The sequence below is a fragment of the Pinus tabuliformis genome, chromosome 1_2, assembly GCF_031772625.1.
Source record: "Pinus tabuliformis cultivar Carrire ecotype Pingquan chromosome 1_2, CPIR1, whole genome shotgun sequence".
NCBI lineage: Eukaryota > Viridiplantae > Streptophyta > Pinopsida > Pinales > Pinaceae > Pinus > Pinus tabuliformis.
The window spans coordinates 1,331,736,138-1,331,760,038 of NC_142298.1; positions in this window are offsets into that span (position 1 = coordinate 1,331,736,138).

A 23,901-nucleotide genomic window follows, 5' to 3' on the forward strand; every position below is an offset into this window, starting at 1 on the left:
GCCCTCACAACTAACTTATCCTCTAGTCTCAGGACCACATCCCAAATATTGTTTCGAACTATGGAGTCATACTCCTCCACCGTTGCATCAACCCAAATCGCCTGCTGCATTGCTTCCTGAAATGAAGATGGCTCTATCACAACACATGCACCCATAAGTGCCATGTATCTAGTGTACCTCTCTGGTGACCTCCTTTATCTGTGTTGAGAAGAGGGTGCTCCCACATTCTCCCGTGCATCATCCAATAATCTATCAACCTCTCTAGTGTGCTTTCTTCCCACTCTGGAAGACTCTGCCTGAGTGGATTTCTCCACTCTATGAACCTCTGCATGTGGCTGCTCCACATCAATCTAAGGCCCCTCAACAACATGAAGCTCAAGCTCCCTCTCAAGGGATACTTGCATGGCCTTCTCCTCATCGAACCTGATATCCTTGTGAACCACTGTCATCTGACTGGTCGGCATGTACACCCAATAGTTATGGGGTGTATCAGTGTACCCCACAAAGATCCCCAACTTTTTTGTTGGCTCAAGCTTCTTCCGTGCATCTTTGGTCACATGGAAATAAACTGATGACCCAAAAATCCTGAAGTGACCAACATCTGGCCTCTTACCGGAATAAGCCTCCTCTGGTGTTTTCATCTCAAGTATCCGATGTGGGCTACAGTTCTGAACATAAACCATTGTGTTGCATGCGTCAACCCAAAAGTGTAGTGGTAGGCCCTGATCATGTAGCATCGCCCTTGCTTCCCCTACTATGCTCTTGTTCTTCCTCTCGGCAACCCCATTTGGTTGAGGGTTATGGGGTGTCTTCAACTCTCATTTAATCCTTTCCGCTGCACAGAAGTTCTTAAACTCATTGGAGGCATACTCACCACCGTTATCACTCCATAGAGCTTTAACCTTCTTGCCAGACTCCTTCTCTACCAATGCTTTGAAATGACAAAACTTTGTGAAAGTTTGATCATCTTTTTGCATAAAAAATACCCAACATTTACTAGAATAGTCATCAACAAATATAACATAATACATGTGTTTGGTCATGGATGTTGTAGAGAATGGTCCACAAACATCTAAATGGACTCTCTATAAAATAGACCCTACTCGACTGTCCCTCTCTCGAAAGGAAGACTTGGTGTATTTTTCCAAAGTACAACCCTTGCATGTATCAACTTTCTCAAGCATACCTTTGGGAATACTGGTAGAGATTTGTTGCATTTCTTCAAAGCCCCATGATGCAAGTAGCCCAATTGCCCGTGCCACAACTCGCCAACATCTCAGCTCAACATCTTTTGCACCTTTGAACTCAAAGCAACACAATCCTCTACCTCTATCTTAAATAGATTCTAAACTTGAATCCCTATCTTCTTTAGTTGACCCGTGGCTATGTGTCGAAGGAATGCCTTTCCTTTCGAAAAGATCACATCATAACCTCTATCCTCAAGCATGCAAACGGATACCAAGTTCTTCGTCAGTCCGAGTACATGCATAACATTATTCAAGGTGAGTGGAGCTGCATGATCCCACTGACAAGTAATAGTGCCCACACCAGTAACACTATACTTATCGTCATCACCCATCTCGATATGCATCTTGAGATCTTTCTCCTCTAGTTCACTGAATAACTCTTTGTCGTTAGTCATGAGGAAAGAAGCTCCACTCTCTAAGTACAAGTCACTTCCCATCATTAAAGACACCATGCCTGCAATGAGGGAAAAGTCCAATTTGAATTGAGAGGCCAAAGCCTCACCCGCCACTCCTCCTAAGGACTTCTCCTTAACTTCTTCAATGGACAATTTATAGCAAAGTGTCCCATCTTGTGACAATGAAAGCATTTAACTTTCGTCGTGTCCTTCTTCTTACCTCCATGCATTATGGGATTTTTGAGGTCTGGAATGGGCCTCCTAAGGAAATTATAAAATAATAGTGGAAATAATAAAATAAGATTAGATTACATCATCAAATTTTAGAGGGAAAAAGAAAAAACTATTTCTTTCAACTCGTATTTTCAACTTATCTCCCTATGGGTTTACTCAAATTTTGAGTGGAAACACTCATTCGATGCAAAATTTTATTCCTCATCCAAGGAGTACTCATTTCCATACTTTCGATGGACCCTACTACAAGAAAAATGAGAAATACACGAAAAAAAACATGATTTCAATCACATTTTTTCATGTATTTCTCATTTTTCATGTAGCAGGGTCCTTTGAAAGTATGCAACATCGGTATTCATTGGATGAGGAATAAAATTTTGCATCCAACAAGTACTCTTGCTCGAATTTGAGCAAAAACTTAGGGAGATAAGTTGAAAATGTAGTTTTATTATTTTATTATTTTTTAATACTTTTACTTTTTCACTCTGAAAATGGTGAATCATCCCCCATGGTTAACATCACCATCTTGAATCCTATTAGTTCTTATAAAGTTTATTTTGGTTGTACATTTTTCTTAGGAGGCCCATTTTAGACCTCAAAACTCCCTTAATGATAAGAATCTGATTTGGAATGGGAAATTTTACCTTTCCCCTTCCTTCCCTTGATCACTAAGGCACAATTATCTTCATCATTAGTCTTTGATAAAGAACCATCCTTGGTGTTCCTCCTGATCTTATCCTGCATCAAATTTGACCATAGTCGTTCCCAATTTGGCAGCTTCTCCCAACCATTGACAGTGTCTTGATAACTATGCCAACTCTTTGGGAGTCCAAGAAGAGCAAGGCTCACCATATCCTCCTCGGAAACCGTGATTCCAACACATCCAAGTTCATCCAGACATTGAGTGAACTTGGTCAAGTACTTTGGAATCGTCTTGCCTTTCTCCATCTTGATTTACAAAGTTTATCCTTCAGTTCCAACTTCCTTTGATCACTACTATTCTGATACAAGTCCGTCAATGTTTCCCACATAGCATGTGGAGTTTTCTTTCCATGGAAACTCGAGACAATATGATCTCGATTTCCCTCAAGGATTATCCGCCTTGCCTTCACCACACACTTCTTCCACTCGGACAATTTCTATGCATCAGTAGCTACTGGCTTAGGAATTTCTTGTTCAACAAATTCCTTCAAGCCATTGTCCTCTAGCAAAACCTCCATCTTGTCCCTCCAGGCTATGAAATTCAAGTTTCCTTCCAAGGCATACTCAAGCCTCAACCCATGGAATGCCATCTTCTGATCCTAAAGTATGTATTGCAAATTCGACTTTCACCTGTAACCCAGAAACTCAAAACTTCGAAATCTCCTCTATAGAGCTGATTTTAAATCAGCGATATCTCCCTCATCCGAACTCTGATTTGACCGATTTTTTTTTTTTTTTTTTGAATTTGGGTATCTCTTCCCAAGGAATCCAGATCTGCAATTTGTTTCTAAAAATTTTGCATAGAATTTCTCAAATCTTCTCTGCAAACTCTTGGCCCAAAAAACAATCTTTCTCCGAAATCATGTATAAAATTATGTAGATTCACAAGATAATGCAATTTTCTAAAGTAAGAGACAAGAGTCTAATTCTACTCTTTACAGCGGAAGCCCATAAACATCGACCAAACAATCATCAATAGAGGAAGAGAATCAAAGTCACACAACACAATAAATATTCGGGGAAAGCCATAGCTCAAAACCCCACTATTTGTTTTGTATTAATCCGGAAAATCAAGATGAAATTACAATGCTTGTTCTCTCAAGAACAATCCCAACACTCAGCAAATTCAATCTTCAACTCATAAGCAAGCTCAAGCCCAAATCTTAGCCTCTTCACAAGCTCTCCAAGTAGCGCAATCCCTCAAGGATCAGTTCTTGATTGCATGCACTATCAGTGCAACTCAGAAAAATCTAAAACAAATAGTACACTGTCCCTGCACTCTAGTCTCAACTGGGTCTTTCTTAGAATCGAAATGCATGAATTTCTTATGAGTAAATATTCAGTTAATTAGAGTAGCACTGGTGGAGTTCATTAGTGTCACCACTAACTGTTATCTCACTATTAGTTCTCTCAATCAGTTTGAGAACTAATTTAACTGAACTGACTCATGAAACTGAGTCTTCTATTTTACAACTCACACCGGACTCCTACAAAGTAGGGAGAACATATACATGACTTCCAAAAGACTTCCAACTCGAATTTATTAATTTAAGTAAGTTTAATAAACTTAATTTCACTATTTTAAGTTTCTATGAGAATATAATTCGAATTTAATTCACATTTTAATTCAAGGACAAATTAAACTGGAATTTCTTGTCGCCAATTCTCAACAGAAATGACTCTCCATTTCGTTCATGATGGTTGGTTCGTTAATCTGGTGCTTCCAATTGTGCCATGTAGGGTAATTACAGACTGCTACAGGAATGTATTTCTTCCTGTAGCAGTCACAAAAACCTTTCTATGACAACAATATCCTTCAGATAATGCTTCCAAAAACATTGATAATTCATGATCAATCTATGGACAAGGATCAAAAGCCTTGGTTGTGGTGAAAGTAATGAAAGAAGGGGTGAAAATGGGTTCTTTTCATGGACAAAGATGAAAATGAGAGTGGAGAAGAGGTCAAGTGGTGTGGAAAATGAATGATGAGGTTATGGTGGACCCCTACTCTTGTTCCTAGATGAAAAACATAATATTTGAACCCTTTTTCCATGCCAATCAAACTCCTATAGAAATTTTGGTCACTCCTGTAGCAATTGTGGAATGCTCCTATAACAGAATTTGTTTACCCATATCTCCAAAAATGTAGATTGGATTGACCTGAAATTTTGTGAGCATGTTTGCATCATCCTTATGCATCTCCTCATAAAACATCTTGGCCAACATATGCACGAATATCGAGAAAAATTAAAAATGGTTGTAGGTGATGGAGGCCAATTTCTCAAAAAGTGTGCACTATAGTTTGTTGATATTCCTTGATCATGTTACCATCATCCATATGCATCTCCCCGTGAAGCATATCTGCCAATAGATGCACGGTTTTTAAGAAATGGTAAAAAAAAATTATGCCATGTGTATTTTAGCCTCTTGTAGAAAAACAAAACCTTCCTATAACATTTTAGAACAACGAGAGAAATAGATGGGAGAGGCTTGGAAATGATGGGTGGATGTTGGAAATGGATGAGGCTGATGGATTGACATGGCCTTGGTCATGTTGGAGCATCTGGGTAAAGGGGGAGAAAGACCAAGTTTGACTTTCTTTGACTAGGTTTTTGATCAACTTTTATTTTGGTAGCTAACTATTTTTTGTTGCTTACAAAGGTTCAAGAGAACCTGCATTCATCAGAGAGAGATACATGGAGCAAATAATTTTTTTCTTTTCATTTTTCCTTCTTTTTTTTTTCTTTTTTTCCCTAGGCCTACTAGCTGCCTCAATGAGGTTTTCAACTAGTAGGTTTGCCTAGGTGCCTCAAAGGAGGTTTTCACCTAGGATATTTTCCTTTTTTCCTTTTTTCTTTCCAACCCACTGACCGCCTCAAGGAGGTTTTCAATCAGTGAGCCAATCTCAGGCACCTCAAAAGAGGTTTTCACTTGAGATTTTATTCTTTTCCTTTTTTATTTATTTTTTTTCTATCCTACTCTACTTGAAAAACAAAATCTCTTTCAAGTGTAGGAATACTTCCAATGGAGCCATGTGCATAACAAGATGATAGATAAACTCATGTGTAGGCTCGAAACATATGCTTTGACATGTACCTAAATATTAGAGACCAAATGCTTTGACTTTGATGATATCAAGCACTGTTGAAGAAGAGAGTGATGCTCCATCTTGTTAATTTTCTGGAACCAAAACTCAATATAGTTTTTATGCCCTTGGTTCGCTTGCTCATCTAGATGATTCTTCATGTCTTCTTTTTTTGTTCCATTCAAATCTTCTATTTTTTTTATTAGTCCCTTGCACACATAAAGGATATGATGGTAAGCATAACATAAACTCTTCATTCTTGGGCTCCAATGGTTGATCTTCATTAAAGGTGGTCCATGATTCCTTGGTATTCTCTAGATCTTCTTCTTATGGATGTTGTTCTTCAATGACATCAAGAATATCTCTTTGTTTCAATATACTTCCTGATCTAAGGTGAATACCATTCACATCAAGAGGTGTTTTTTGAAAGTGTTGTACCCCAACCTTGTAAGTGGGTTGAGTTACTTCATTGCTTAGGTTTTGAAATGGTTGTACAAGTAGATGAGTGGGAGTGGATATTTGAGATGAATGTGGTTGAGGTTGTGATTGTGGTGGAGGTGGATAGTAGGGATAGCATGGAGTTGGGTATGGAGGATATTGAGGAGAATATTTAGGATACTATGGATTTCTCCCATAAGGTTCTTGCCAACCTTGTTGCCAATATTGGTTTTGGGGTTGAGATGACCAAGGTTGCTAAGGAAAGGGTGTGTTCCAATTACTTTGAGATGGTTTCACATAGCCTTGAAATTGTGAATTAGGTTCTTGCATCATACCAGGTTAACTAGGATGCCATGGTATTCTTGGAGCTACATAACGGAGCTTCTTTGGTGATTGAATTGCTCCATTGTCTTTTTGGTAAAATTCCTTCATCCTTGGTAATGATGGGCAATATTTAGTAGCATGTGATTCCGCATGGACAACACAAATATCAACATATTCTTTTTTCTCATTTTACATTCTTAACATTTCTACGCGTTCACTTAGATTACTAAGAATTTTTTTCTAAAGTTATCAAGAAAATTTCCTAATTCAGCTTGACTTACTGACCTTGATGTTGATTTACTTACTCTTGCCCTTCCTTTTGATATGCACTTGCATATCTCACAAATTTCTTCAAATGATAATTGGTATACATCACCTATACTCATGAGATCTAGGAGATTAATCCACTCATCCATAATTGTTCTAAGTAAGAGGGTTTTTAGTGTGTCAAATCCTAAATAATGTAATTTTTCCCTCTTAACATTATACATGAATCTCTCTACTAGATACTCAAGGCTCTTATCTTATTTTTTAGTCATTCTAAATCTTTCTTCTTTAATATCATGATCTTTATATTTTTCTAGAAATATATTTTTCATATCATTCCATGACCTTATTGAATTAGTCCCTAAACTCATGAACCATTTAAGAGCTCTATCCTTCAATGTTTCCGGAAACAATCTCAATTTTTGAGTGTCTAGTAAGTAACCATAAGATCTACAAATGATTTCAAATTCAAAGAGAAAGGTTTCCAGATCCTCTAACCTCATACCATGGAAGTTGGAAAGGAAAGATGGAGGGATTTTCTTCACATGAACACTGACATTTGTATCTTGAATGGGAAATCCAAGAGTATATTCTTCATTGTCATCATCTCCATCCATTTCTTCTACCTTATTTTCCACCTCCTACTCTTCTACTTGAAAAATGTAGGTCTTAAACCTGTACAGAAATTACCTACAAACGAATCCTTCAAAACAGAAAACTTATAATGGAAAGAAACACAAAACAAATACACAGGTATTTTCCCGTGGATCGAAAAACGGGACTACCAAATTCATTATATTCTTTTTAATATTACAATACATATATATTCATGCTGAAGCATTCATAAACCTTAATCCATTAACCCTATATTAGAACATAACCATAATTCCCTTGACCGAATCTACAAGATACCATGGGAAGAAAACCATCATGCCCAAAACCATGTGCAAAACCCACCTAATATAGGGTCCAAAAAAAAAATTCCCAAGAAGTTGCCCCAAACCCTGTGCAAGGGGGATATCGCCCCCCTACAAACCCCCTAACAGGGGGGGTTGCCGCCCCCCCGTGACCCCCATCGTAGAAATAATATAAGACACACCCAACATTCTCCCACTTGTTGTTTTCTTTCCACACAGAGGGTCACAGGAGAGCTTAGTCATTGGTCCAACCCTGCAATGCCTATTTTTTCTCTACACCAAGAAAACTTCTTAGTTCTCACAGACTTTGTTAATGCATCTACATCATTCTTCAATGTTTCCACCTTTACCAGCAACACCTTTTTGTCTTGAACCATATCCCTCACAAAGTGATACTGAACATCAATGTGCTTTGTCTTTGATTAATAAGTAGGGTTCTTTGCCAAGAAAATTACACTTTGGTTGTCACAATCTATCCTTATAGCTCACTTTACTAACCCCATACTCGAACAAAATCTTTGAAACCAAACTGCTTCCTTACTTGCATGAGTGGATGCCATGTATTATGCATCTATAGTTGAAAGTGCCACTACAGACTGTCTTTGGCTCATCCAACTGATTACACCTCCAAATAGGTTAAACACATACCCACTTATAGATCTTCTTTGATCTAGATCTCCAGCCCAGTCTGCATAAACAAAGCCAAAGATGTCAAAATCTTTGTCCAAACTTGGTCTTCCTTGGTAGCACAAACCATAATCACTATTGCCACACAAATACCTAAAAACTCACTTCATTGTTGTCCAATGCTCCTTCCCTAGTTTTGACATAAACCCTGATTACTCCCATTGCATGTGCAATCTCTGGTCAAGTATAGGTCATTACATACATCAGGCTACCTAATACACTTGCGTATGGAACATGGGACATGTACTCTTCCTCTTCTTATTTCTTGGGACATTGTTCAATAGATAACTTTACGCCTACAGGAATACAAACCTTCATTGGTTTACTATCATGCATATTAAACCTCTGCAGTATTGTCTCAACATACTTCCTCTGGTTTAACCAAATCTTCTTGTTTTCCTGACCTCATTTAATTTCCATGCCCAAAATATAGTTTGTAGCACCAAGATTCTTCATGTTGAATTTGGAGGACAATTGGATCTTCAAATCCTAGATAATTTCTTTGTTATTTCCAATCAACAACATATCAACCAAATACAAGACCAAATAAATAACACAGTCACCAATTAATTTTGAAATACACACAGTGATCTGCTTTGCTTCTGGTGAAGCCAAGTCCCCGTATATATGTATCAAATTTATGATACCACATCCTTGGTGACTATTTTAACCCATACAAAGACTTTTTTAACTTTCATACCAATTCTTTCTTACCCTTCATCGCAAAGCCTTCAGGTTGCTTCATGTAGACCTCTTCTTCCAGATTCCCATGAAAAAATGTTGTCTTCACATCCATATGTTCTACCTAAAAATAAAAAGAAGTGGCAACAGATAAAATTAATCTAATCGAAGCTACCTTGGCAATAGGAGAAAAAATATCACCAAAATAAACTCCCAACACCTAGAAATAACCTATTTCTACCGATTGAGTTTTATATTTCTCCATGTTTCCTTCTGCATTCATCTTCTTCTTAAACACCCATTTATTTCCAATAAGTTTCCTTCCAAACGACAAATCCACTAGATACCAAGCCTCATTTTTGTCCAAAGATGACATTTCATCAACCATGGACTCTTTCCAGAGTTTTCCATCCTCTAAATCTACTGCCTCCATGATATTTATGAGACCATCATCGATAATAGATAAAGGAAAATTTGAACAAAAAGCAGCCAGACTATACCTTTATGGTTGCCTTCTTTCTTGAACTGATCTTCTCACAGCTAGAGTTTATGGCTCTTCATCATCTAATTCTTGTTCTTCTGTAGAGTCTGATTCTTCCTCCTTTAGCTCAAACTCTATATTCTCAGGTTCCTTTGGTAGGACTTCATGTTTAATAACATCTTTCACCTCTTTAAACACCACATCTCAACGGTACACAACCTTCCTTGTTTATGATTCCAATTCTTTTAACCTTTTAAACCATCCCTATACCCAATAAATATGCACCTTTCAGATTTACTATCCAACTTGGTTATTTTCTCCTTTGGAACATGTACATATGCATCACAACCAAATACCCTGATATGTGAAAGAGAGGGTTTCTTACCATTCCATGCCTCACATGGAGACTTATCCTCCAATGCTGATGAATGTCATCTTTGAACCAAGTAACATGTAGCCTCCACTACCTTTGCCCAGAATTTCTGTCCTAACCTAGCACCACTAAGCATGCTTCTTTCCTTTTCCATCAACGTCCTATTCATTCTTTCTGCAACTCCGTTTTGCTGAGGTGTGTATCGAGTATTCTTCTACCATGTTATACCACACTTCTTACAAAACTCTTCAAATTCCTTCTTGCAGAACTCTCCACCATTATCTGTCCTCAACACCTTTATCTTCTTCTCTGTCTAGTTTTCCACTAGAGCCTTAAATTCTTTAAACCTATCAAAGACTTTAGATTTCTTCTCGAGGAAATATATCCTTGTATTCCTTGATAATTCATATATAAATGATACATAATACACAAACTTACCCAGTGATGGAACTGACACAGGTCCAAACACATCACTGTGCACAAGCTCTAATATCCCTTTCGCCCTCTTAGCACCAAAGGGGAAACTCACCCGATTCTACTTCCCATATACACAATGTTCACAAAAATCGAAATCCAGAGAGAAATTAGACATACCTTCTACCATACCATTACCATGAAATATTCGAAGGCCCTTCTCTCCAATATGTCCAAGCCTTTGATGCCATAACATGGTCTTTTCTTCGAAGACCACTAGATTTTCTGCTCCACTTTCAGGAACCACAAAACTATTGCACCCATTAATAACAGTGCTACCAAAAAGATTGTACAAAGTTCCAATCCAAACTCCTTGCATCAATACCGATGCTCCCTGAACCATCTTGCAAGTATCTTTCTTGAACATTGTTTTTACACCTTCATCATCCATCTTACTTACATAAATTAGATTTCTGGCTAATGCAAGAATATGCAGAACACCCAGAAGTTTTCTAATCCTTCCACCTTGCAACTTCAGCTTGAATTTTCCATGTCCGACAATCCTAGCCTTCCTGTCATCCCCTAAGAAGACATCACCACCATCATATTTCTCATGCTCGCAGAACCATTCCTTGTCGGGAGTGAAGTGAAAGGATACACCCGATTCAATCAACCATACCTCATGATAAATATGTGTACTTGAAGAAGAAGAAAAGTACACATCCCCACCTTCAATTGAGGTGGTTTTTGCCTCTGCAGAAGGAGCATCATCATATCCCTTTCCTTTCTCAAGAGATTTAGATCTACAGTACTTTTTGAAGTGCCCTTCCTTTTCGCATTTCCAGCACACCTTTAAAGGTTTTCCAGGAGATTTATATCTCCCTCTGGATTTGGATCTCCCACTCGAGGACTTGTTTTTGTTTTTGTTCTGGGACCGTCCTCGTATAGACAAGGCATCTCCATTCTGGCCCTCCATATTTTTCCGTGTCATCTCCTCCAACAACAAGGACGAGACTATTTCATGAAACTTCAAGGTAGTTGTATTGATACCTATTGCAACAACCAGACTATCCCACGAATCTAGTAGAGAACACAACAGACTGATGCACTCATCTTCATATGAAATTTTAATATCAACAAATAAAAACTGGCTTACCATAGTGTCAAAGGCGTCTAGATTCTTTGTCACCGAGTCTCCATCCTTCATCCTTAGGTTATACAACTTTTTCCATAGGAATAGTTTGTTCACTAGAGACTTATATTAGTATAAAGTCCCTATCTTATCCCACAAAGCCTTCACCGTAGCTCCCCTGATACATTCAAAAATACTGAATCTCAGATACACAACTATATTGTTCTCTTTGCTTTCTGATCCAACTTCTTCTAGTCTTTAGCCGACATTTTCGTTGGTTTAGTACTCGGATCTACCACGATCCACTGATCTTTATCCACCAAAAAATCCTCCATCTTGAGTTTCAACAACTCAAAACTCTGACCATTAAATTTCTCGATCTCTATCTCTCCACTGCTCGCCATCTTCTTTCACTGCAAGAATCGATGCTGCAGATATCCCATTGAACGGGGTCAACCATAGGCTCGAGAAAAACCCCTAAGAAGAAAAGGCATCCCCTTGAAGCTGAAGAAACTTTGATACCAAATGTAGGTCTTAATCCTGTACATAAATTACCTGCAAACGTATCCTTAAAAACAGAAAATATACAATGACGAGAAACAAAAAACAAATACACAGTGATTTTCCCCTAGATCCAAAAATCGGGACTACTATATTGATTTTTCATTATATTCCTTTCAATGTTACAATACATAAATACACTTTCCAAAGCATTCATAAACCCCAATCCATTAAATCTAGATTAGAACATAATTGTAGTTCCCTTGACCAAATCTACAAGATACCATGGGCAGAAAACCATCATGCCCAAAACCATGTGCAAAACCCATGCACAAAACCATAGGTAGGTCTACCCACCTAATATAGGGTCCAATTTTTTTTTCCCAGGGCGCTGCCCTAGACCCTGTGTAGGGGTTACTGCACGCTTGCAAACCCCCATGACAAGGGGGGCTCCACCCCCCTTCTACACCCTGCGCAACAAAGGGCGGGTTGTTCCCCCCTTTAACCCCCCACTTCGTGCATGGGGATAATTGTGGAAAGAATATAACAAACCACCAACACAAAAGTGGATGGTGATGTGGTTCTTATTGCACCACGTTATCAAATGGGGGGGTTTGGTGTTGGAAAAGTAATTTTTTTATGTTTTTATAATAAAAATTGAATAAGAATTCTAATGCAATGCAATTTTCTGAAATGAAATATGCTTAATGCAATTTTTAGTTTTTGCAGAAATAGATCAAATAGGGTAGAAAACAATGCATACTTTGACACCTCCCCGGTAATGACGCCAAAAAGTGATGAGCCATAATATTGCAACAAGAATGCTGCAACTCCCAAGGATACCAACTTAAATTATCAACCCGGGGTTCATACAATCTTAAGATGTGTCGACACTATATGTGCAACATGTAATGTGTCCTTATTTCATTGATCTTATGCAATGGAGTGAATTTCATGAAATCAAAGCCTAAACTAATTTCATAAATGGAAATGTTGCTCTATTTGAAAAATTAAAAATGCTACTTGCTCAAATGTAAACACTAATCCTAATTGGAAGAAGGTAAAGATTATGCCATTCGCAGGAATAAAAAGTACTTGCCTATTTGCAAAATTTAAACCTTGTGTTACTTGCAACAATGTCAATCATTATTATAATTGCAAAATGTGAAAGGTTGCATTGAAAAGAAACAAATCCTATGCAAGAACAACAATATGTAATTGAAATCCTAAGAACATGAATTCAAAAAAATAGGCCTAATCTACTTTGTAAATCTAAAGTCCTAAGTGGTGTTTATTCTTCCCTAATCATATATTTAGAGCCTAAGGATCATTATTCAAGCCTAAGAGACAAAAACCAAGCTTTTGGAGTAGATAAGGTCAAGTTTACACATGCTACAGGAGACGCTACAGGAGGTCTTACAGGAGGCCCTATTTTGCTACAAGAGCGAGATAGCTTGTGGAATGCCAAGTAAATCAAATGAAAATGGGATGGGAAATTTTTTGTTATTAAATAGGATGTATTAGGACTCCATTCCAAGTGAAATCACTCCAAAATACCCTTGTTAGCACATGCTAAAAAATAGCAGAAAATTACTACTCTAAAAACTGAAAATTCAAGAAATAGTGAGCTAGTTAATCTAGCAAATGCCTAACCTAATCAAGTGAAAATTCTATGGGGTGAATTTTTTTATTAACTTGAATTTTTTTATGATCAAATTCAAGTGTAATCAACTCAAATGAATCTCATTAACACGTTCTAAAAAATAACATAAAATTACTACTATTTTTCTACAAGGGACTTCCAGAGATTCTAGATTCATTAACTAGTAACCCAATCCAAGTAGCTCAATGATGAAGATGACTTTTAAAAGTTGTTATAAGGATGCATCATGCTTGTGACTTTGTAAATAACCTGAAAAACAACTCACTTCAATAATTTAACCAATGTAACCTACAATAAAAGAAGCATGAATAGTAAATGCAGAAATAAGAGATGCAAGTGAAAAAGACATTCAAAGGACATAAAGAAATTATACAAGAGGGATCTGAGGCTCTTGGGATGGAAAATCCCAAGGAAACTCAGAGTCCTATGAAGGAAACCAAGCTTTAGAAGCTAAAAATGGCACCAAAATTCATTATTTGAATCAATCCAAGTACATTTCTGCTAGAAATGAAAGTGGAGCTACTAAAGAACAATTTGTCTCCACAAGAAGACTAAGAAATACATGCCCCTAGAGAAAAATTCGAATTCGTACTTATACAAATTGAAAGGAGGAATCTCTTCCCTCCAAAATCCCTCAAATAGTGGATCTGGTTCCCAAAACTAGGAATTTGTATTAAACGACAGGGAACACATTCCTAGATTTTCTCAATCACTAGAGCTCAAGAATTTGTCAATAATTTCATGATATTTTGTTCATTTATTATCCAATATTGGTCCTCTTGTATCAGGGAGAAAGTCCCTAGATTATCTCATCCAAATATTCATAATCTGCCCAATATGCTCACAATATTATACAAAAATAAATAATATTAGACACATAATAAGCAAGGATAAACTGAATTCCTAAAGACCCGTAAATACTACGAATTAACTATATGATGTGCAAGTAAGGGGGTCAAATACATGTTTTAAGTTTCTATAAATAATCAAATGGGCCTAATAAAATAGACAATTTTGGGGCCCATCACCATGCACAGTTCCAACAATCAACACAACATGATCTTCAACTCAAGTTCCAGCCTTCAACTCACCATTTCGGTCTCTCCACACATTGCACAAGACTTCAATAAAAGACTGAGAAGCATCACAAGGTGTTAAAGCATCAAATAATTTTGACCAGCGTTCAACCAAACACAACACCAGGAGTTTAATTCATGATACAAGAAGGAGACAGTGCACATAGGGATTTGAGATTCAAAAAGAATTTGAAACTAAATTTGAGAGAACAAAAGGCTAAGTATAGTTTTAATGGTAGGGGTTACAACACAGAAAAATGTTAAAAGGAACTTGTACCTAGAAAACCTAGGTCAAATCTAGCTAACAACGAGTTTAGTCATAGATTTTAGCAATAGAGGGGCAGGTTTGACAAAGGCCACAAAAAAATAATGGCTCAAATTGGAGCAGGGAAAAAATTCGCCCGCTCTAATACCATGTTAGGCCAGGATGGTCATCATTTTTCAACTCAAGATTGAACAACTTGATCATCAATTGAATAACTTCAAGCTTAGAGTGTGAGTCATATAATTCCTTCAACTTCTTTAAAACTTCAAAAGCATTTGAAAATAGTGAAATATGTTGAATCACCTCTTCATTTACTAATGCTACAATCAAGGTATAGGCCTTGTCGTTCTTATTTTCCCAAATGACAAGCTCCTTGTCTGAAGTCGTCTTTTCAGGTGCATTGTCTCCTTCTCCTTTATAAACTCCTTTCCAAAGTTCATTGAAAATGAGGGTGTGTTTTATCTTCCTGGACCATTCATGGTAGTTCTTTTTGCCAAAGAGAACCACTCCAACTATAGAGATAAGTGAATGCATTCTGTAATCTGATATGTGCCCAAAATAATTACAATGGTTGCAACAAAAACTTGATGTATTTGCAATAAATCTCACTAGTTATGTCTTCAAAAATCATCAATTAAGAATGTAGGCTCTCAAATATACCCTCAACATATACCTTGGTATATGTAATTTCATACAATATAATATATGGTCATTGCGAAAATGAACTCAATGAATTCATATGTCATAATGAATTATGAGCTTATAAAATAATGAGTTATATGCCATCATACTCATATCTTGCCCCTTTGAAATACATAAATGTCATCATACTCATATAACTCCATACAAATTTTATATGCTTTCATAACTTACATATCCATGAATTGATATTTATATATCCATTATATAATAGGACTTGTAATATGACCATAAAAATCTCAACGCACATATAAAATCAAACATATGCCCATCACAACACACACGGCCTTAAAAAAACTCGATGCACATATGCATTCACCAAACACCATTCCATCGACCATTAAAAACTTATGTATTCACCATATATGCCATCGACCATCAAACACTTCAACATACGTGTTGTTAATGGATTTCAACCAATGAAAAAAGGACTTACGAAACACTAGCAACATTTGAACACAGTCAACATAGAACACATACCATCATATGCATAAAGCTAATGCACAACAGTACCACCAAGGCCTTTGAGGCCAAAACTAAGAAATGAATTATTGTCTGCAACCTTGTCACAACATGCACAATGTATTGACTAAAGGCGGGCCTCATTAGTAGAATATTTCAACCAACGTACAACATTCACCATTCAAACACACACACCATAACGCTTCAAGTCACAACCATAATCAACGCAGAGGAGCAAAAATATTCAATGCACAGCTAGGAATTAAACAATGAACAACATAATTACTCCATGGACCAGTGCAGATACCGAACAGAAAAATAGAATGCAGAGGGAAAAAGGATAATGGCAGAAAAATAGGAGTTACAGGATAGAGGCAAACTAAAAATGGGGTTGGCTCTGATACCATGTTAAACTCACACATGGAGTAGACAAGATATGAAAGATAAAACATTGAATTGCAGTTACTATTCACATTGATGTACATTTATAATACATTGTTATGACCATTGGATTCATATTCCAAGGAATCTTGGACTCCCTTTGACTGTTCAACTTCCACACCATAACCCTTAGTGGATTAGGTGCCCAACAATAATAATATGAATATGAATAAGAATATTTGTGCAACGGGTAGATCAAAAGGGGATTTCAAACCAAACACGCAACCCTAAAATTTTTGTGTGCAGTTGCTACGAAATGATTTGGTAACACATATTTTCCAATTTACTGTTCTGTCGCTACAAAATGATTTCGCAGCGCCCATAAAATTTTGTATTGTGGTTTCGAGGAAAATGAAATGACTCGACTCTTTTCCTAGATCGACTCCCAACTTCCCTAACTTTATCCTTGAAATAATATACCATTTACCTACCTTCCTTCACCAGAGTTTGCAATGCTAAATTTTCGAACAAACAGTCAAAGAGGGTTTGTTTTTACAAGAATTCCAAACAGGGTACTCTATTTCTATAACAACACTCAAATCGTTGTAAATACCATCCAATCACTATTTCATAAATAGTTGAAACATTCCTTTATGGGTTTTTTTGAAGCTGATATATCAAGAATTAAAACACAAATGAACAAAACATAACGACCGAAGCCACCAGGGTTGGATTTTTTTTTTTTTATATAAATCAGTTCAACAAGCTACAAGTTCTCAAAATGACCAAAACACATGGGAATAAAACTGCAAACAATAATGGTTCACAAGTAGAAATTGATTTAATGTAACCACATATTTTCGATTCATTTAACAATCACACAACTTACAACCTAATTGTTGTTCATTACACCATTCACATAGAAATACCTTTCGGTTCACACAAATTGGAAAGTACATGCTTCTGCAAAACTTTAGAATTGTAGTTACACAAAGAAACAATGAGTTCCTCTATGCTCTCCCTCTATCCTCTCTTCTCTCTGGAGCTTCTCCTCACCTCAGGAACTTCCCAAACACTCTTTTCTTATTATTTCCCAAAAGAAACCAGTCATGATAACCAAGAGTCACAAAAATGTGAATCATTTCCCATCCACAAAATAAGGGAAATTGAACTATACATTTTCTTTTACAATAGAAAATAACTTCTCAAGATGACTAAAATCAAAAACTACTCCTAAATTAAATATTCAAACTTTCTAAACATTTAAAATTTTTCCCAACATTACCATGTGACCGTTCCATCACATTGGTAAGCTCTTGTCTAGTCTTCGTCAATATTTATGCTTGGTCTATGCAACTACATCAAACCCTTAAACATTTATTCAAAACCCTAAACTCATATCCGATCTTATGCTTAGCCAAGGAGTTTACGAAATTCCATGTTCTTGAGGAAAATTTTACACTTGTCAAACTAGTAGATCTTTCAAAACCAAACTAAAGTAGCATATACTTAATACCATAAATAATTGTGTCCTCCAAAAATTCTTACAAATTCAAACACCTCCTTTGTTTTAACAAAACAAAAACTCTAGTCTCAACCCCTTTTCACTCGACCAATATCATTTATGAAGTGTTAGAAATTGAAAAACACCCAAATAATTTAAAAAGAAAAGATAGATTTAAACAAAAACAATCTTAAAAACCCACCACCAATTCCATTAGATCTTTCTTTTTAACATTTTATCTCCTTCTTTGGATTTTCATAATATCAAATCTTTTACCTTATCATTATTGTAATCCTCTTTCTATCACTTCCTTTATTTCTTTTCTCAATTTTTGTATGTTAAAGTTTTATTTCACAATAATCATTTAAATTTAATTTCTATCTTATCTTTTCCCACTTATCCTCATTTTATTTTGTAACTAATTTTCTTTTTCTTTTTCTTTATTCTACTCCTTTTACCCCCCTCTCTCTCTCTCTCTCTCTCTCTCTCTCTCTATATATATATATATATATATATATAACTAATTTTCTTTTTCTTTTTCTTTATTCTACTCCTTTTACCTCTGTATATATATATAGGTATTCCAAACCTCCTTATCATTTATTTCACTTAATTTTTTTTTTTTTTTTTCAATTCATTAATTCTTCTTTAATATTTATTAACTCATTTAATCTTCTTTAATATTTATGAACACATTTTGATTTTCAACTTAAAAATAGACTAATCCATTTCCATTTTAGTTCTTTCATCTTCTATTTATAATTCCCACCATCCTTAACATCTCCATTATATTAATTTAATCTCTCATCCAAAAAAAAATCTTATTCTAAAAGTACTTTTAAATCATTTTTATACAATTCTTTCTCTAACTCTTATTTTCTAACAATTATATATATATGGATATATTGCTTTTGTGATCCATGATGAATTAAGCAAAGTCTTTAGGTAAAAATCACATAAAAGAAATTTTTGGCCTCCTTGTTTCGAATCAACAAGTGTAGTTCATCATAAAACTATGGCAAAAACTTAAATAAAAAACAATATAAAAACATAATTTCAAATATACCAAAAAAATTTACTTAATTATTTATTTATTATTTTATTTTTTCCACTAAACACCATTTTCAAAAAATAAAAAAACCATCCAACAAGATAAAAATAACCATCCTGAAATACCACGCCTAATTTTTATTCTATTCTTTTCAACCGAGATTCTCTTAAATAGATTTATCAACCTCTCTTTTCTTCTCAATTGACATTCTATTGATTTTTACCATTTGCATATCAAGCTTTATTATTCAAGGTATACACTCGATTTTTACCATTTGCATGTCAAGCTTTATTATTCAAGGTATACACTCGATTTTTACCATTTGCATATCAAGCTTTATTATTCAAGCTATACACTCTTAAATCTAATAGGAATGATCCTAAGATTCTTGATGTCAAAATTTCTTTCTTAAAAAATATTTTAATAATTTGATTTAAAATAATTTGATTTTTTAAAGTTTAATCTTCATATTATATAATTTAGTATAAAAAAAATATTGTAGTATTTTTAAAAAACTAAATGTAATATAGAAACATCGAGGATGAAAACCACTTCCTCTTAGAGTGCCCCGCGTACAACCATATTAGATCTCAGTTTCACAATCTTTGTAACAATATTGACCTTCCTAGCCTTTTACAATGTCAAAATTATAGTGAGCTCGGGAGGCTTCTTTCCAAGCTTTTTGAGCATAGGAATAAAATCTTAAATCAAAATAAATAATTTGTTTCTTTAGGTCTGATAGACCATTGTTTAGTCTCAGCGGACGTTAACCATCATCATCATCATCATATTTAAATGTAATTTTAATATGGAAAAAATATTATAATTTTTCTAAAATAAAATATTAAATAAAATAACAATAATAATAAATTATAAAAGAAATTTAATAAAAAAAAAATCATCATCATATTTAAATGTAATTTTAATATGGAAAAACTATTATAATTTTTCTAAAATAAAATATTAAATAAAATAACAATAATAATAAATTATAAAAGAAATTTAATAAAAAAAATTATTATTAGAATTTTTTTTTAATCAATAAAATTACAAATATTTTTTTAAATGTACATTACTTTAAAATAAATTTAAATAATAATTATTTAAAATAAATTTAAATAATAATCACTTAAAATAAATTTAAATAATAATTATTTATATTCATAATTATTGTATTTAATTATTTCAAAACATATGATTAATAAATAAAAAATCATTTAATCAATTTAATTAATAAACATATACTTTTAAAATAAAAGTATATAATATCTAATATAAATAGTAGTATAAATTATTGATCATATAAACTCAAATAATAATTATTATGTCTAATTGTCTACTAAACAGTGATGGGTGGACTCTTAAGTCACTCCGTGATGTGAAGGTCACCGATTGGAAATTCAGTGGGCAAAAATCTAGTCATAATAAGGGCTAGCGTGGTTCAGGCCAGGTGCAATCCCCAAGTGATTTTGACGGCCTAGATGCCCCTGGGCGATGATTTCTCAAGCCACAGGTCAAGCCTGATATAATCTTTGATAACTTAGATCACTTGACAAACAAAATTAATAATAATAATAATAATTCTTATGTCTAATCATTATATTTCATAATTTTGTATTTAAATTTAATTAATAAGCATATTAAAATTCAATATTTGCATACATTCTTTTGGTTGAATTATCTTTTTATATATATCATCAATGTATATCACATTAAAAAATTAAATTAAAAAAATGTATAAAAACATGTAAAAACAAATTTCCCATATATTATTATTAGATTTTAATAAAATTAAAAATAAGAATATTTTTATATATAAAAATGTGAAATTTATATAAATATAAATAATAATATTAAAGAACTACCATAGATCCAATTTGGAAAGTGTTGAAAGGAATCAAATATGTCTAGGTGCAAACATTTCCTCAAGTCTTGTATTCAAAAAGAGAGAGGTTTGTATCTTGAGAGATTTTATCCCTTTTGGGACTTGGTGGATCCAAAGTTAAGATAGATCTATGCTAATTTTATAAGAAACTTGGAGTTTGAACTTCCATGTTATAACTGTGCATTAAAAAGAGGTTTGCATTTTGAGAGATTGGATCCCTCTATACTTTTGATAGATCCAAAATTAAGATGATTCTATACTAATATTATAACAAGCTTGGAGTTTGAACTTAGATGTTGTAATTATACACTCAGAATGGCAAGATAAAAATCCATAACAACATAGTATAAAAATTTTAATTTAATATTTTTAGAAGAATTTAATTTAAATTAAAAAAAATGAACTACAAATATAAAGTATTCAAATAATAAATATCAATGTATTGAAATTATTTAGAATACATATTTTTTAAAGCATTAAATTTATCTATAAATTCAAATGAACTAATTAAATATTATAAAATAATTGATTATAATTGGAATATGTCTTAAAATTCTTTCTGTTTATTTAATATTTTTCTTCCTCTAACTTAAGAAAACAACCTAGAGGCATATAACAAGAATGAAAGCCTACCCCTTAACTAATAATTTCAAGTGATATGATTTTCCTTGAAAAAAATAATGAATCATTAGCTACCCATTATTAATTTGACAAATAATCATGATAATAATACATTAAAAATAAAAATTTAAAATAAAAAAAATCCCATATTAAAATACTCCATCCTCCATCCTCCATCCAGATCTAACAGAGCTTGTAACTCGATAATGAAGCACCTAAATTCCTCCAATGTATAAACAAAAAAAATGTCGCGCACCCATGAAAGCTTTTATTCAAAATTTGAAATTCAGCAGTCTCAAACTTTTCTCGAAAAACACCATTAGTCAAATTCCCACTGCGTTACCTTTTGACCTGCCGCAGTCACTGTAAACTCTGGTCATTTCAAGGAAATGAATTAAGAGCTTTGAAAAATGGGTGCTGATGCATAGAAGCCAGTGCAACAAAAGACCAGTGCTTATTTGATTATGACTGTAAAAGTCATACGCAGGCATTCAAATTTCAGTCGTTGGTTAATGAATGCATTCAGTTCTTTTACATTCTCCGAGCATTCATGTTAATGGGCATTTTCCAAGATAGTACTAAGGTGCAGGCAGATGCAGGACTGAGTTTGATGTAGTGAAGGTGAGGGATGGAATTTGACGGGTAACTTGTTTGTAAAAGGGTGGTTTTCTTTTGTCAAATGCAGCTTGAAATTTTACAAGATTGTCAAGGTTTTTTTGTTGAAATCGTGAAAATTTATTAGGAAGATGTGAAAACCGTCAAATTTGACGGGTAAGTCTGTTTTGAAATTCCTAACGTGGTGTGGTGAAAGTGCATGGTTTTAGAAAATGTGAAGTACATGGAGAGTACAGATCTTGGAAGCATATCAACTATATTTAGTCAAAGCACATGTAGAGGATAAATTATGAAAAACATATTTTGGGGTTTAGGTTAATTTGTCTATTTTTTTAAGATTAAAAATTGGGAAAAATTATAATTTAAGTTGTGAAGTATACATAATATGAATCTTTAAATGGTTCTCTTAGGTGTTGAATTCACTTTTAAATTCAAAAAATGCAATTTAAACAATGAAAATTGTAATCTCATTTAGAACAATGACATCTAATTTGTATGAAAAATTAGGTTTTGTGATTATATTTTAAAAAATAAAAATAAAAAAAATCAGGTGTTGTAATCATATTAAAAAATGATCTAGATTGGATCATTATATTATTTGTTATCCATCTCGATGTTTTTAGAGTGAAAATTTTGGAGGAATCAACTCCTAGGGTCATGTTTACCAACAATCCCAATTTGGAAAAATTTAGCTCAAAAACTTCATGAACTATTTTGAGGCTTTAAATGACCACTTTTGTGGTCTTAACCTTACCATGGATCTAGATTCCATAATCTACACCCCAATACCTTTCCAACAACTGAAGATTCGTCTGAGTTGGACCTCATATGAGAAAGTTATGCCTTCTGGAAGTTGATCTACAAAATTGACCACCATAATTCAAGAGTATGCTAGGTCCACCCCCGTTACTTATGGAAAAGGTGCTAGCCATGTGGGAACTTGAAGAAGACTCTAAAAGGGTTGAGTTGTATCTCATATTGAGGTTTGGATGGGTCAAATTTAACCCCTAATTGGTTATCACGTTGTGTTATAACCGAGACACTAGGAGGAAAAGAGGTTTCATTCTATTCGAGTGCATTTTGTTCCATAGATGGGCAAAGTAGCCGAGAGTGGATAGAGAGGTAGAAAATAGAGAAAGTTTGTGTTTTGTATCATCCAGCGGGCCACAAGGCTCACTCCTTTGTATTTGAACCATTTCCATTCCAAGAATGAGAGAGCAAAGTAATTTCCCATGTCATATCTTGTGTTATTATGGTTTTGTGAGTGATTGTTCTATTTGTTTTTTATTTTCTACATATTTATATTTTACATGCATATCTAGTAATGAATAACTTAATAATTCCAAAAATATAAGGAAAAAATAATCCTCATAGTATAGATTTTAGAGTTTAGTAAATAATCTTTATCAAATTTGTTGTAATGAACTGTCGAGTGGAATATCCATGATAGTTTACAAATCATATTGAATCCATTTTCACATTCGAAAATGCAATTTAAACAATGAAATATTACGATCTCACCAAAAATCATGACATCATATTTTGATGAAAAAAACAGGGGTTGTGACTATATTTAAATAAAGAAAAAAATATTGGGTGTTGTGGCTATATTGAAAATAATTCGATGTTATAACTATATTAAAAAAAAATGAAATATAAATATTCTTTGTGACATAATAACTCACCATCTTCATTATTACAATATCTTATTGAAGCAAATATTGTAAGTGAGAGTTGAGAATTGATACTAAATATTTTAAAGAAATACTTATTTTTAAGTTGGGCTTGTAAAGATGGAATA